Raw genomic sequence first — 15455 nt, 5'->3', positions numbered from 1 at the left:
AAACTCCACACAGACAGCACCTGAGGTCGGGATCGAACCTGGGTCTCTGGCGCTGTGCGGCAGCAGATCTACTCCTGTGCCAACATCACCAGAAGATGTTTTGTATTGTGAACAAGCAGAAGATTTAACATGCAGAAATGACCGGTCAATAAAAAGATTGATCAAATATATTTAGCATCGATTCTTCCATAATATCGATTCATTTTTCTAGTCAGCACTGCAACCATTTAAAAAACCCATAGGTATATCCCCTCAGAGCCATAAATTCATAGCCATGGGCAGGCACAGGGAGTCATAGAGTCACAGACTCATACAGCATGGAAACAGGAGGTGTAGTTCGAGAGCAAGCAAGATTATGAGGGACCCCTACCACCCCAGCAACGGACTGTTCCAGCTGCTACGGTCAGGCAAACGCCTCCGATGTCACGCTGTGAAAACAGAGAGGATGAGACGGAGTTTCTTCCCACAGGCCATCAGGACTGTTAACTATTATAACTCCAGGGACTAAATTTTGTCTTTTCTGTATTAACTTTAATTTATATGCTGTAACTGTAATTCTTTTTTTGCACAATCCGCAGGCGTTGCCACTAGTCCATGCCGACCAAGATGCCCCATCTACATAGTCCCATTTGTGTGCGTTTGGCCCACATCCCTCTAAACCTTTCCTATCCATGTACCTGTCCAAGTGTCTTTTAGCTACCGCATGGAAACTGGCCCTTTGGCCCACTGCAACCATCAATCACTATTTGTTTTAACAACCAAGGCAGAGATAGATAGATTATTGATTAGTACGGGTATAAGGGGTTTTGAGAAGGCAGAAGAATGGGGTTAGGAGGGAGAGATCAGCCATGGTAGAATAGCGGAGTAGACGTGATGGGCCGAATGGCCTAATTCTGCTTCTATCACTTATGACCTTATACCTCCAATCCATTTAATTGTCCCCACATTCCCACCACCGAGAAATATCAAATTCTGCAGTCAGAAATAGGCTCAGCACAAAGGAAAGCAGTGTAGTGCACTTTTCTGGGAATTCTAACATCTGGGTTTCCAACGGGATTTTCATTTGAACGTGCACACCTTTTCCAGTGGAAGTTCTCCCAATGACTACAATGCAGCAACATGAACAATTCCACTCTGGATGATGCAGGTAGCACAGTGGTAGAGTTGTGGCTTACAGTTGTGTCTTACAGCGTCAGAGACCCGGGTTCGATCCTGACTACGGGTGCTGTCTGTACGGAGTTTGCACGTTCTCCCCGTGACCTGCAGAGGTCTTCTTCATGTGCTCCGGTTTCTTCCCATACTCCAAAGACGTACAAGCTTGTGGGTTAATTGGCTTCAGTAAAATTGTTCATTGTCCCTAGCGTGTAGTGTTGGTGTACGGGGATCACTGGTCGGCGCAGACTCAGCGGGTCGAAGGGCCTGTTTACGCGTTGTATCTCTAAAGTAGTCTAAACTAATATTTAGTGATGCAGTGAGTTTAGTTTAGTTTAGAGACACAATGCGGAAACAGGCCCTTTGACCCTCCGAGTCCGCGCTGACAAGCGATGCACTAGCACTATCTTTGATACCAGGGACAATTTACCATCTTTACCAAAGCCAATTAACCTACAAACCTGTACGTCCTTGGAGTGTGTGAGGAAACCAGAGTACCCAGGGAAAACCCATGCAGTCACGGGGAGAACGTACAAACTCAGTATAGACAGAACCCATAGTTAGAATTGAACCTGGGTCTCTGGCACTGTAAGGCAGCAACTCTACCACTGCACCACCGTGCCACCTAGGATGAAAGATTATATAGATACCGTGAGGATGCAAGATTATATAAATATCTAAAACAAGGGGGCATAGGCTTAAGGTGAGAGAGTAGAGATTTAAGTAGGACCTCAGGTGCAGCCTTTTCCACTCAGTCCATATTTTGGATCAAGATCCTATAGAAGCGGGTACAATTACAACTTGCAAAAGACATTTGGACAGATACATGAACATAAGGGGTTTAGAGGAGTATGGGCCAAATGGGACTAGCCCAGAATGTCAACTTGATTGGGGCATGGACAGGTTTGGCCAGTGGGCCTGTTTCCATGCTGGGCAGCTGTACGCATCACAACAATATAATAGTTAAGTAAACATGATAACTCTAAAAGAGTAATATACATAACGTAGAACAAATGTTTGACTGTTTCTGGCAGAGATCATGTTTGTTTATAACGGATCTCAACCGTCTGCTGTGTGGACCCACACTCTAATAATGAAGGAAGTATCTTTGGTGGGTGAGAGAACAGTCTTATCGCAGTTTTAATGATTCATATCAGCGCCTCCCTACTGCATCACGTACTGTAACCAAAGGTCCTATGAGCCTTGCGCAAATCACTCCTCCCAACAAAGAAAAGGACACAATTTCTTAGACGATGCAAAAATCTACTCTTTGGAGTTTGATACTGTATATAAAAGTAGAATGAAGCAATTTTTTCCCCTTATCTGCATCGGGTACGAAACGAAGAGGAAACACTTCTGGAAATCAATAAGGAAGCATCAGAAAAATCAAAAAACAGCCTTTCAATTTCCCTTATCCAGTCTAGATGTGGGGTCGCAACCCGAAACGTCGATTGTCCCACTGCCTCCACAGATGCTGCCTGCCCTGCCGAGTTCTTCCAGCAGTCTGTTTCTGCCTCCAGATTACAGCATCTTTTGTGTCTCCTGAATGGAAATCAATCAGCACAGGTTTCTATTCCCGTAAAGCCGCCCTGTGATGGTGTCTCCCAAATGGTGTCTCCCCCCCCCCCCCCCCCCCCCATAGCTCGCTCACTTGCGACGCCTCTCCTTCATGCATGCCCTCCATGGTAATTAATCTTTCCTCTCCAGCATCCCTCACCTCCCCCTCCTTTCAACCCCTCCTTGTCGACATCTTGCCACACTCGTCAGTATCCTTCCAATCCCCTCTCTCTACCCCTCCTCACCTACCCTCCAGCTACTCCCATCACCCCCCCCCCCCACAACTACCTCCTCCCCACATCCATCCCTCCCCCTCCCCAGATCCCACTCTCTATCCCCTCCGCCCCAAACCCAACCTGCAGGCCCTGACACCACCCAGTTCAGTTCAGTTTATTGTCACGTGCAACGAGGTAGAGTGAAAAGCATTTTATTGCGTGCTAACCAGTCAGCAGAAAGACAATACATGATGACAATCATTCCATTTGATGGGCGGGCACGGTGGTGCAGTGGTAGAGTTGCTGCCTTACAGCGAATGCAGCGCCGGAGACTCAGGTTCGATCATGACTACGGGCGCCGTCTGTACGGAGTTTGTACGTTCTCCCCGTGACCTGTGTGGGTTTTCTCCGAGATCTTCGGTTTCCTCCCACACTCCAAAGACGTACAGGTATGTAGGCTAATTGACTGGGTAAATGTAAAAATTGTCCCTAGTGTGTGTAGGATAATGTTAGTGTGCAGGGATCGCTGGTTGGCGCGGACTCGGTGGGCCGAAGGGCCTGTTTCCGCGCTGTATCTCTAAATCTAAAAAAATCTAAAAATCTAAATCATTTACAGTGTACAGATACATGACAAGCGAATAACATTCAGTGCAAGGTAAAGCCAGCAATGTCCGATCAAGGATAGTCCAAGGGTCATCAAAGAGGTAGATAGTAGTTCAGCACTGCTCTCTGGTTGTGGTAGGATGGTTCAGTTGCCTGATAACAGCTGGGAAGAAACTGTCCCTGAATCTGGAGGTGTGCGTTTTCACACTTCTGTACCTTTTGCCCGATGGGAGAGGGGAGAAGAGGGAATGACCAGGGTGCGACTGGTCCTTGATTATGCTGCTGGCCTTGCCGGGGCAGCGTGAGGTGTAGATGAGGTCAAGGGAAGGGAGGTTAGTTTGTGTGATGGCCCAGGCCGTGTTCACAATTCACTGCAATTTCTTACGGCCGTGGATGGAGCTGTTCCCAAACCAGGCTGTGGTGCATCCCGATAAAATGCTTTCTCCGGTGTTTCTCCCCAACATCACCGATACCTCTTCTTCCCTCTTCAAATCCTTCCCCACCACCCCACTCCCATATACCCCAACATGCCTGGCCAATCCCATTGGCTCCCACTGCCTTCCCCACATCTCCCCACCCTCCCGCACCCCATCCCTGGCCAATCCGGGTTCCTCCCCACCACCTCCACTGTCCCACTTCCCCTCGGCTGTTCTTTGCCTATTTACCTCCACCTTCAATGTTCTCTCACACCTCCAGATTCTTCACCTGCTACTCTCCTTCCATCCCTTCCCCAACCACTCCCTCCCCTTCCACCCCTCCCTCCCCTCCCACCCATTCCCACCCACCCCTCCCTCCCCTCCCATCCATTCGCACCCACCCCTCCCTCCCACCCTCTCCTCCCACCCCTCCCTCCCCTCCTGCCCACTCCCCTCCCGCCCACTCTTCTCCCACCCATTCCCACCCTCTCTCCCATTCCCAGCCTACCCTCCCATTCCTCTCTCCCTCCCATTCCTCTGTCCCTCCTCTCCCTACCCCCCTCCCACCCATTCCCACCTACACCTCCCACCCATTCCCACCACTCTCATCCATTCCCACCCATTCTCCCTCCCTCCCATTCCCCTCCCTCCTCCCATTCCCCCTATTCCCACCCCTCTCCCCTGCACGCTCCCTTCTCCCTCCCATTCCTCCCCTCTCTCCCATTCCTCCTCTCCGTCCCATCCAGACCCCTCTCCTTCCCATTCCCACCCCTACCACCTCTCTCACCCCACCCCTCCTCTCCTCTCCTCGGGCCAGCCGCTGCCTTGAGGCAGTCCGACAAGCCCAAGCCCCAGCCCCTCCACAGCCCCAGCCCCTCCACAGCCCCAGCCCCTCCACAGCCCCAGCCCCTCCACAGCCCCAGCCCCTCCACACAGCCCCAGCCCCTCCACACAGCCCCAGCCCCTCCACACAGCCCCAGCCCCTCCACACAGCCCCAGCCCCTCCACAGCCCCAGCCCCGCCCGGCACCAGCTCTGCCCCGGGGCCGCACAGATACCAGCCCCGTGTCGCGGGCTCCCCATCAGCCGCCGGTGGCACCAGGCAACAGGTAACAAGCGGCCGCTGGCAAACACCTGTACCCCAGGACGCGGCTCCCAGCCCGCCGGGCAAGGGCAGAGCAGAGCAGAGGCACGGGGAGAGGGAGGGAGCAGGGGGAGAGGGGGGGTGCAGGGGGAGAGAGAGAGGGAGGGAGTGTGCAGGGGGAGAGTGGGAGGGTGCAGGGGGAGAGTGGGAGGGTGCAGGGGGAGAGGGAGGGTGCAGAGGGAGAGAGGGGGTGCAGGGGGAGAGAGGGAGGGTGCAGGGGGAGGGTGCAGAGGAGAGAGGGAGGGTGCAGGGGGAGAGTGCAGGGGGAGAGGGTGCAGGGGGAGAGGGAGGGTGTAGGGGGAGAGGGAGGGTGCAGAGGAGTGAGGGAGGGTGCAGGGAGAGAGGGAGGGTGCAGGGGGAGAGGGAGGGTGCAGGAGAGGGAGGGTGTGGTGGGGAGATGGAGGGAGGGTGCAGAGGAGAGAGGGAGGGAGGGAGGGTGCAGAGGAGAGAGGGAGGGAGGGTGCAGGAGAGGGAGGGTGTGGTGGGGAGATGGAGGGAGGGTGCAGAGGAGAGAGGGAGGGAGGGTGCAGGTTGCAGTTAGGTATGTGGAATTCAGGTGCAGGTGAAGGTTGGAGGAGATGAAGGAGGAGGGGGTGGGAGAAAGAGGTGAAAGGAAGAGGAATGAGAGGGGTGTTGGAATAGGTGAGGGGGAGAGGGGGAGAGCTGGAGGGGGAGAGGTGGAGGGGATGGGGAGAACTGGTGAGGGTGAGGGAGTGGTGGAGGGGGAGAGCTGGAGGGGAAGAGGTGGAAGGGATGGGGAGAGGTGGAGGGGGAGAGGGTGAGGGGGAGAGTTGGAGGGGGTGAGAGGGAGAGGGTGAGGGGGAGAGTTGGAGGGGGTGAGAGGGAGAGGGTGAGGGGGAGAGTTGGAGGGGGAGTGGTGGAGGGATTGGGGAGAGGTGGAGGGGGTGAGGTGGTGAGGGGGTGAGGGGGAGAGTTGGAGGGGGTGAGGGGTGTCTCTCCCTCTCTCTCTCTCTCTATCCCTCCCCCACCCAAGTCGTACCAGCTTCTCATTTTCACCCAACAAACAGCCAACATTGGCCTGTTTCCTCTTTATCATCCTTACTTTTTTGCATATATTTTATTCATTGTTCTTTATCTCTCCACATCATCGTCTATATCTCTCATTTCCCTTATCCCCAACTGGTCTGAAGAAGGGTCTCGACATGAAACATCACCCATTCCTTCTCTCCAGAGATGCTGCCTGTCCCGCTGAGTTATTCGAGCTTTTTGTGTCTATCTTCCATTTCAGCCAAGCAGCAAAATAGAGGTGATGACTTTGGGTCAAGGACACAGACAATGGAGGGGGTTAATAGTTGAGTTTAGTTTATTGTCATGTGTTCCAAGGTACAGTGAAAAGCTTTCGTTCCCTGCTAACCAGTCAGCAGAAAGACAAAACATGATTACAATCGAGCCATTTACAGAGTATAGATACATAATAAGGCAATAACCTTTAGTACAAGGTGAAGCCACTATAGTCCGAATAAGCTCCCAGAGGGAGCTGCAGAGGAGAGCACAGCAATGGTGTTTAAAACACATTTAGGCAGGGCAGCAAGGTCGCGCAGTGGTAGAGTTGTTTGCTTACAGCGCCAGAAACCCTGGTTCGATCCTGACTCCGGTGCTTGTCTGTACGGAGTTTGTATGTTCTCCCTGTAAACTGTGTGGGTGTTCCCTGGGAGGTCCGGTTTCCTCCTACCCTACAAATACGTCCATGTTTGTAGGTTAATTGGTTTGGTAAAGTTGTAAAGTGTCCCTAGTGTGTGTAGGATCGTGTGAATGTGTGGGGATGACTGGTGGGCATCAGAGGGCAGAAGAGCCTGTTTCCGCGCTGGACTGTATCTCAAAACTAAACTAAACTGAAAGGCAGGTATGTGGAAGGGAAATGTTTACAGGGATATTGGCCAAACGCAGGCAAATGGAACTAACTCAGTTATAAAAGCTGGTCGGCATCAACGAGTTGGGCTGAAGTGTAAGCTGGGGATGGCGTCAGCAGCTGTTCGCATGTCTGTCCACCATAACCACAGCCCGTTACAAGGGAGGTCCATTAAATATAAGGTTTGCTGTATTGAACCTGTATTATTACCAGGATTATGGACCAAGTGCAGGCAAGTGGGACTAGGGTAGCTGGGACGTTGTAGACCAGTGTGGGCGAGTTGGGCTGAAGGGCCTATTTCCACACTGTATCACTCTATGACTCAATGACTTTATTTAGGTACCTGTTGTTATCTTTATGCTTAATTAATATAAAACCTCCCTGTACTTTGAGTTCAGGGAGATTCTTTGAGAGATTCTACGAATAACAATAGCAGCTTGTTGAGTTGTACAAAGATCTTCATATTTATAGGCCCAATCTACGCCTGGCACATTCATAGACATAAAAAAAAGGTCACCAGCAGTTCAGCCAAGATCTTAGCAAATGATGCAGTGGGATTAAATAGTCATGGAGTCATACAGCACGGAAACAGGTCCTTCGACCCAACGTGTCCTTACTGTTGAAGATGTGTCATCTAAACTAGTCCCATTTGCCCACATTTGGCCCATATCACTCTAAACCTTTCCTATCCATGTATCTGTCCAAGTGTCTGTTAAATGCTGTTATAGTCCCTGCCTCAACTACCTCCTGCAGCAGCTCGTTCCATACACCCACCACCCTCTGAGTGAAAAACGTGCCCCTCAGGTTCTTATTAAAAGTTACCCATCTCACCTTAAACCTGTGCCCTCTGGTTCGTGATTTTCCTGCCCAATAGATCATCTTCATGATTTTCCCCACCTCTATAAGATCACCCCTCATCCCTCTGCGCTCCAAGGAATAAAGTCCTAGCCTGCCCAGCCTTTCGCCATACCTCAGGTGCTCAAGTCCTGGCAACATGCTTGTAAGTCTTCCCTGCGCTCTTCACCAGCTTAAATAATGAAGTGTTCCTGTTCCGATTCATACGTTTGTCCCTGACCTAACCCCACCCTGCCACCAGCTGCATATTCTCTTAGCTCTAGGGCAGTCCTTTTCTATTTGTGGTGTGTGCATGCCCAGATTTAATGTCCTTTCCAGTAATCAGCTTGGCAATGATGAAGCAGTTTTGAACTCTGCATCCCACTGCCATTTGGAGCCCAGGAGATAATGCCCTTTTAACAATAATCTGTTAGGGTGGCACATAGGCTCAGATGTAGAGTTGCTGCCGTACAGCACCAGAAACCCAGGGTCGATCCTGACTACAGGTGCTGTCTGTATGGAGTTTGTACATTCTCCCTGTGACCATGTGGGTTTTCTCCAGGTTCTCTGGTTTCCTGTCACACTCCAAAGACGTACAGGTTTTCAGGTAAATTGGCTTTGGAATCATTGTAAAATTATCCCTAGTGTGTAGGATAGTGTTAGTGTACAGGGATCGCTGGTCGGCATGGACCTAGTGGGCTGAAGGGCCCGTTCCTACACTATATCTCCAAAGTCTGTGTGAAAAACATACTAACGGGAAATATTTTACCGCATTTGCGCCCAATCTGTGATTCCATTTATTCACAAAATGCTGGAGTAACTCAGCAGGTCAGGCAGCATCTCGGGAGAGAAGGAATGGGTGACGTTTCGGGTCGAGACCCTTCTTCCCAGACTGATGTCAGGGGGGCGGGACAAAGGAAGGATATAGGTGGAGACAGGAAGATAGAGGGAGATCTGGGAAGGGGGAGGGGAAGGGAGGGACAGAGGGACTATCTAAAGTTGGAGAAGTCGACGTTCATACCACTGGGCTGCAAACTGCCCAGGCGAAATATGAGGTGCTGTTCCTCCAATTTCCGGTGGGCCTCACTATGGCACTGGAGGAGGCCCATGACAGAAAGGTCAGACTGGGAATGGGAGGGGGAGTTGAAGTGCTCGGCCACCGGGAGATCAGTTTTGTTAATGCGGACCGGACGCAGGTGTTCAGCGAAGCGATCGCCGAGCCTGCGCTTGGTTTCGCCGATGTAAATAAGTTGACATCTAGAGCAACGGATGCAATAAATGAGGTTGGAGGAGATGCAGGTGAACCTTTGTCTCACCTGGAAAGACTTGAATGGAGTTGAGGAGGGAGGTAAAGGGACAGGTGTTGCATCTCGTGCGGTTGCTGGGGAAAGTGCCCGGGGTTGGGGTGGTTTGGGTAGGGACGAGTGGACCAGGGAGTTACGGAGGGAACGGTCTCTGCGGAACGCAGAGAGGGTAGGGGATGGGAAGATAAGGACAGTGGTGGGGTCCCGTTGTAGGTGACGGAAATGTTGGTGGATGATATGTTGGATCTGCTGGCTGGTGGGGTGGAAGGTGAGAACAAGGGGGATTCTGTCCTTGTTGCGAGTGGGGGGAGGGGGAGCAAGAGCGGAGCTGCGGGATGTAGAAGAGACCCTAGTGAGAGCCTCATCTATAATGGAGGAGGGGAAGCCCCGTTTCCTGAAGAACGAGGACATCTCGGAAGCCCTAGTGTGGAACACCTCATCCCGGGCGCAGATGCGGCGTAGACGGAGGAATTGGGAGTAGGGGATAGACTTTTTGCATGGGACCGGGTGGGAAGAAGTGTAGTCCAGATAGCTGTGCGAGTCAGTGGGGTTTGTTTGTGAGTGTGTTCATTGAGAAGCACTCAGGTATATATATAAGTCCTTTATTAGCAGGGCCTTATAGTACAGATGCTGGCTTCCATTACCTCCAGTTTCCCGCCTGATTCCTGTGTAACCCAGTACAAAACCCGGCCTGGATTATGGACCGGGTGCACAACAGTAAAACCAGACATGGATCTACATCCCCCTTCTTAAGCATAAGCCCCCCCAAACTAGATAACAATATGAAATAACTACAACTTACAACTTACCCCCATCCTAATACAAGGGATGAAAAGACAACTACAGCAACGCTAAACAGAGGAGGATACAACTCGAGTAAGATAAACAAAAGGGGAACGGTAACGACCGTAATTAACCAGAGTCCATAGCAAGTGTCTAGCCACAGTCTTGGTACTTGGGATTGGGCTTACAGACCCGTCCTGCACGAGTACAATACCAGCCCTCCGCCGTACCCATTGTAGGTGTCAGCACCATGGATGGTGGTTCAAACGGCACTGGTCTCGCAACGGCCTTCTGCACAGGAGACTGCACCAGTGAAGTCATGGGTGATTCCATCACCGGCTCCTTTGTTGGTGTTAAGACCAGCTTGTGGTCTGCCGACGCCTGGCCTACATTGGTCTGTAACCCGCCATCTGCGACCTCCGCGTAGCCATGTGAACGCGGATGAGCTGGCACCGGCTCATTCACCGGTAGAAGGTGTTTTCTGTTCCGCCGGTAGGTTCCTCCTTCCGATTGGACAAGATAGGACCGCGGCTCCTGGCAGGTCCCACTAACGACACCCAGACGATCATGACCCTTCTGGGTCTGCAGACGGACCGTCTGACCCCCGGACAGAGGCTGGAGAGGATGGCTAGACCTGTCGTAATACGCCTTCTGGATCTGCCGTTTATGTTGCAGCTGAGCCTGAACAACTTGGGGCTCGTGAACATGTGCCTGCAGCAGGTGTCTTGCAACAGGAAAGGTGGTACGAGTTTGTCTGGACATCAATCGTTGGGCCGGCGAACCCAATACCGGGTCACGTGAAACGTTACGGAGATTGAGGAGATCCAGGAATACATCAGACCCGGCTCTTCTGGATCTCTCCATGACCTGTTTGGCACTACGGACAGCCCTCTCGGCTAGCCCGTTTGACTGTGGATACTCCGGGCTGCTGGTGATGTGTTTAAAATCCCAGCGCATGGCAAAGTCCTTGAAACACTGACTGGTAAATTGACCGGCATTATCCGACATGAGGGTGTGAGGAGACCCATGGACCGAGAAATGTCTCGCCAGTTTTTGAATTATCGCCGCTGAGGAAACTGTGCGGAGCAAATCGACCTCGAACCATTCGGAATAGGAATCCACCAGAACCAGATATTGATTGCCACGCCACTCACAAATGTCAGTGGCCACAGAGGACCAGGGTAAATCAGGAACCGGGTGCAGCAAAAGTGGTTCCCTTTGCTGATGTGGGGCCAAGCTGTTACATACTGCACATGATTGCACCCTCTGGTGCACGTAGTCGGATATAGCAGGCCAGAAAAACATACTTTTGGCTCGCTGAACCGTTGCCTCAGCGCCAGGATGGCCCCTATGTATTGCGTCAAAGTACTGCTGCCGTAGTGAGGCAGGGATCACCGCCTTGTGGCCTTTCATAATGACCCCGTTCTCGATAACCAGCTCATCTCTAACGGGGAAGTACGGTTATACAGAGAATGGTACCAAATGCGATTTGCTCGGCCAACCGTGTCGAATGATGGACGCAAGCGACTGCAACGTGTCGTCCTCTGCCGTGTGTGCCACCAACAATTCCAAACAAGACGAGGGGAGATGATCGACCATCATGACATCAAAACAATCCTTCTCGGCAGCATGCTCGTTAGAGGTCTTCCTAGGCGCACGGGACAAGGTGTCAGCTAGGTGCATGTCCTTGCCGGGTTTGTAGGTTAGTGTAATGTCGTACTTTTGGAGACGCAGCAGCATACGTTGCAGTCTCGCCGGGGCAGCATGGAGTGGTTTGTTCAGTATGGAAATCAGTGGTTGGTGATCGGTCTCCACAATGGCAGCCTTGCCGAAAATGTAATCGTCGAACTTTTCACATGCAAAGACAACCGCCAACAGTTCTTTCTCGATTTGTGCGTAGCGTGTCTTCGCGTCTGTCATGGTCCTTGAGGCATAAGCAATGGGCTGGCCATCCTGCAGGCACGCAGCACCGAGTCCATACTGGGATGCGTCGCAGGTCAGCGTAACTAGTCGATTGACGTCGAAATATGCCAGGGTGGGAGGACACGACATCAGGTGTCTGAGAGCGTCAAAAGCCCGCTGTTGTTGCTCATGCCACGTCCATGCAATGTCTTTGTGAGATAGCTGTCGCAGTGGAGCGGAGAGTTCACTAAAGTGAGGAATAAACTTGCCAAGATAGTTCACCATGCCCAGGAACCTCTGTAGGCTGGTGACGTCAGTCGGAACTGCCATCTCACTGATGGCTGCTGTCTTCTCAGGATCAGCCTTGAGGCCCTCACTGGTGAAAACATGTCCTACATATTTTACCTTGTTGACACGGAACCTGCACTTGTTGGGGTTGAGTTTTAAGTGTATCTCCCTGGCACGATTGAGTACCTTCGTTAAGTTAACATCATGCTCCTGCACGTCCTTACCCGCCACGATAATGTCATCGACAACAATCGCACATGGGCATCTGTCGAAGAGCTGCTCCATAGAGCGTTGAAACACTTCACTGGCCGCGTTAATCCCGAACGGCATCCGCAGGAATCTGTAGCGTCCGAAGGATGTGCTGAAAGTAGTGAGCAGAGATGATTTGTGGTCCAGGGGAATTTGCCAGAACGAGGTCTTGGCATCGAGAACGGAGAACACTGTGGCCTTTTGTTGTGAAAGTAGACACAGGTGCGGCGTGCAACGTCATATCTCTTGCCGAGTTTTCAAGGCTTCGTAGAGCTGAGGAATTAAAAACATGTGACGCAACCCTCCAGGCATACGGGGGGAACGAAGTGCTTCCTATTGGAGTGGTGGAGCTACGGTGCCACCTCGCAGCACAATCGTACAATTTACAATTTTACGTTGTTGATGGCACAGTCGTGCCTCTCCTTGGCGTTGAAGCATGTATCAACATGGGACTGATTTCATTCGGCAAGGCCGTGCATCAGCTTGCGCCAGTCCCAGACTCCACACAACAGATCCTCGCGAACTATAAGGATCTTTTCAGCGATGAACTGGGCAAGCTGCCTATCACTTACTCAATGACTATTGACCGGGATGTGAGACCCGTGGTCCGCCCTGCTCATCGCGTCCCAGTTGCCATGCGAGACCGGGTCAAGGCAGAGCTTGACAGGATGGAAGCTATAGGAGTTATTGCTCCTGTTACGGAGCCCACTGACTGGGTGTCCTCGATGGTGGCCGCGACCAAGAAGGACAAGCGGGAGATACGTATATGCATCAACCCGCAGGATTTAAACACTGTACTCAAATCGACCTCGAACCTGGTATACATCGTAATAAAGAATACATCGTAATCTTCCTCGAAGGTGCGCCAACGTTCACCGATGTTGCCGTCGAAGACAAGTGGATCAGGCTTCCGAAAAGAATCAGCCATGGTTAGAGACGTCAAAAGTCTTGAGGAAACAAATTGTGGTGACCCAAAAGCTAAATAATGGCCACCTCTGACACCATGTTTGTGAGTGTGTTCATTGAGAAGCACTCAGGTATATATATAAGTCCTTTATTAGCAGGGCCTTATAGTACAGATGCTGGCTTCCATTACCTCGTCTCCCGCCTGATTCCTGTGTAACCCAGTACAAAACCCGGCCTGGATTATGGACCGGGTGCACAACAGTAAAACCAGACATGGATCTACAGGTTATAGTAAATGTCCATCACTAGTCTGTCTCCTGCGATGGAGATGGTGAGGTCCAGAAACGGGAGGGAGATGTCGGAGATAGTCCAGGTATATTTAAGGGCAGGATGGAAATTGGAGGTGAAGTGTATGAAGTCAGTGAGTTCTGCATGTGTGCAAGAGGTAGCACCAATGCAGTCGTCGATGTAGCGGAGGTAGAGTTCGGGGATGGGGCCAGTGTACGTCTGGAACAGGGATTGTTCGACGTACCCAACAAAGAGGCAGGCGTAGAAACGGAGGGCTTCGAGACCATCCTTGTGGGGGATGGAAGTGTAGAGTGACTGGACATCCATGGTGAAGATGAGGGAGTGGGGACCTGGGAACCGGAAGTTATCGAGGAGATGGAGAGCGTGTGAGGTGTCTTGGACGTAGGTGGGGAGGGATTTAACCAGGGGGGATAGGATGGAGTCGAGGTAGGTAGAGATAAGTTCGGTGGGGCATGAGCAGGCAGAGACAATGGGTCTGCCGGGACAGTTCTGTTTGTGGATTTTGGTTAGGAGGTAGAATCGGGCCGTGCGGGGCTGGGGAACTATGAGTTTGGAGGCACTGGGGGGTAGATCGTCGGAGATGATGAGGTCCGTGATGGTGCTGCTGATAAAGGTCTGGTGTTTGTCGGTGGGGTCATGGTCCAAGGATACGTAGGAAGAGGTGTCTGAGAGTTGTCGTCTGGCCTCGGTCCAGTAGAGGTCAGCACGCCAGACTACCACAGCCCCTCCCTTGTCAGCGGGTTTAATCAAGTCAAGTCAATTTTATTTGTATAGCACATTTAAAAACAACCCACGTTGACCAAAGTGCTGTACATCTGATTAGGTACTAAGGAAAAAATGAAACATACAGTAGCACACAAACATAACAGCACATACAAAACAGTTCACAGCGCCTCCTCAATGAGCCTCAAACGCTAGGGAGTAGAAATAGGTTTTGAGCCTGGACTTAAAGGAGTCGATGGAGCGGGCAGTTCTGATGGGGAGAGGGATGCTGTTCCACTTAATGATTAAATCCGGGTTGTTGCGGAGTGAGTGGAGGGCTGTATGTTCAGGAGGGGAGAGGTTGGAGTTCGTCAGGGGAGTGGAGAATTTGAGGCGGCTAATGTCATGCCGGCAGTTGGAGATAAAAAGTTCTAGTGAGGGTAGTTGGCCAAACGGGAGGGGGGGTCCAAGAGGAGGGGGTCCATTGGAAACAGGAGAAGGGGTCATCAGTGGGGGGTGGGGACTCCTTACCATGGAAAAAGGCTCGGAGGCGGAAGAAGAGCTCCACGTCGCGGCGGAAGAAGAGCTCCACGTCATGGCGGACGCGGAACTCGTTGATGTGGGGGCGGAGGGGAACAAAGGGTAAGGCCTCTGCTGAGGACAGACGGTTCTGTGTCTGAAAGGGGGAGGTCAGGGGGGATGGTAAACACCCGGCAATGGTGGGGGTTGGGGTCGGATGGAGGCAGGTGGAGGTGGAGGGGATGTATGGTGAGGGGGGGGTGGTGGGTTACCAGGGCAAAGGGGGGCATGAGGAGTACTTGGGGTCGCCTGGCTAGAGGGGGAAGGGGGAGACCTAGTGGAACCCCTGCTGCAGTTACCTGTAGTAGGGGGTGGGCAGTAGGACCCAGCGGTGCTGTGGGACTCTGCCTGGTGGGGGCTGTGGGCCCAGCGTGGTGTCTGTGGGCCGGGTGGAGCTGCAGCCTGTTGTTGGTCCCGGGGGCCGGGGACAACGACGGCTGTGACCTGCTGCTGGGCGGTGGAGCGGTGTGGATCGAAACGGTCGCTGGGGGAGGCCCGCGGGGACCTGGAGCCCGGGTAAGTGGCGGCCGGCCTGGTCAGCGGATGGTCGGGGAGGGCGTGGGCGGCGGTGAAGAGGTCGGGAAGGACGTGGGCGGCAGCGGCTGTGCAGACGCCTCGGTCGTCAACGGCAGCGGACCAAGGG

Source organism: Rhinoraja longicauda, chromosome 11 (genome assembly GCF_053455715.1).
Source record: "Rhinoraja longicauda isolate Sanriku21f chromosome 11, sRhiLon1.1, whole genome shotgun sequence".
Lineage (NCBI taxonomy): Eukaryota > Metazoa > Chordata > Chondrichthyes > Rajiformes > Arhynchobatidae > Rhinoraja > Rhinoraja longicauda.
The sequence above is the reverse complement of the archived record's forward strand: the minus strand, read 5'-3'. Positions refer to the sequence as shown.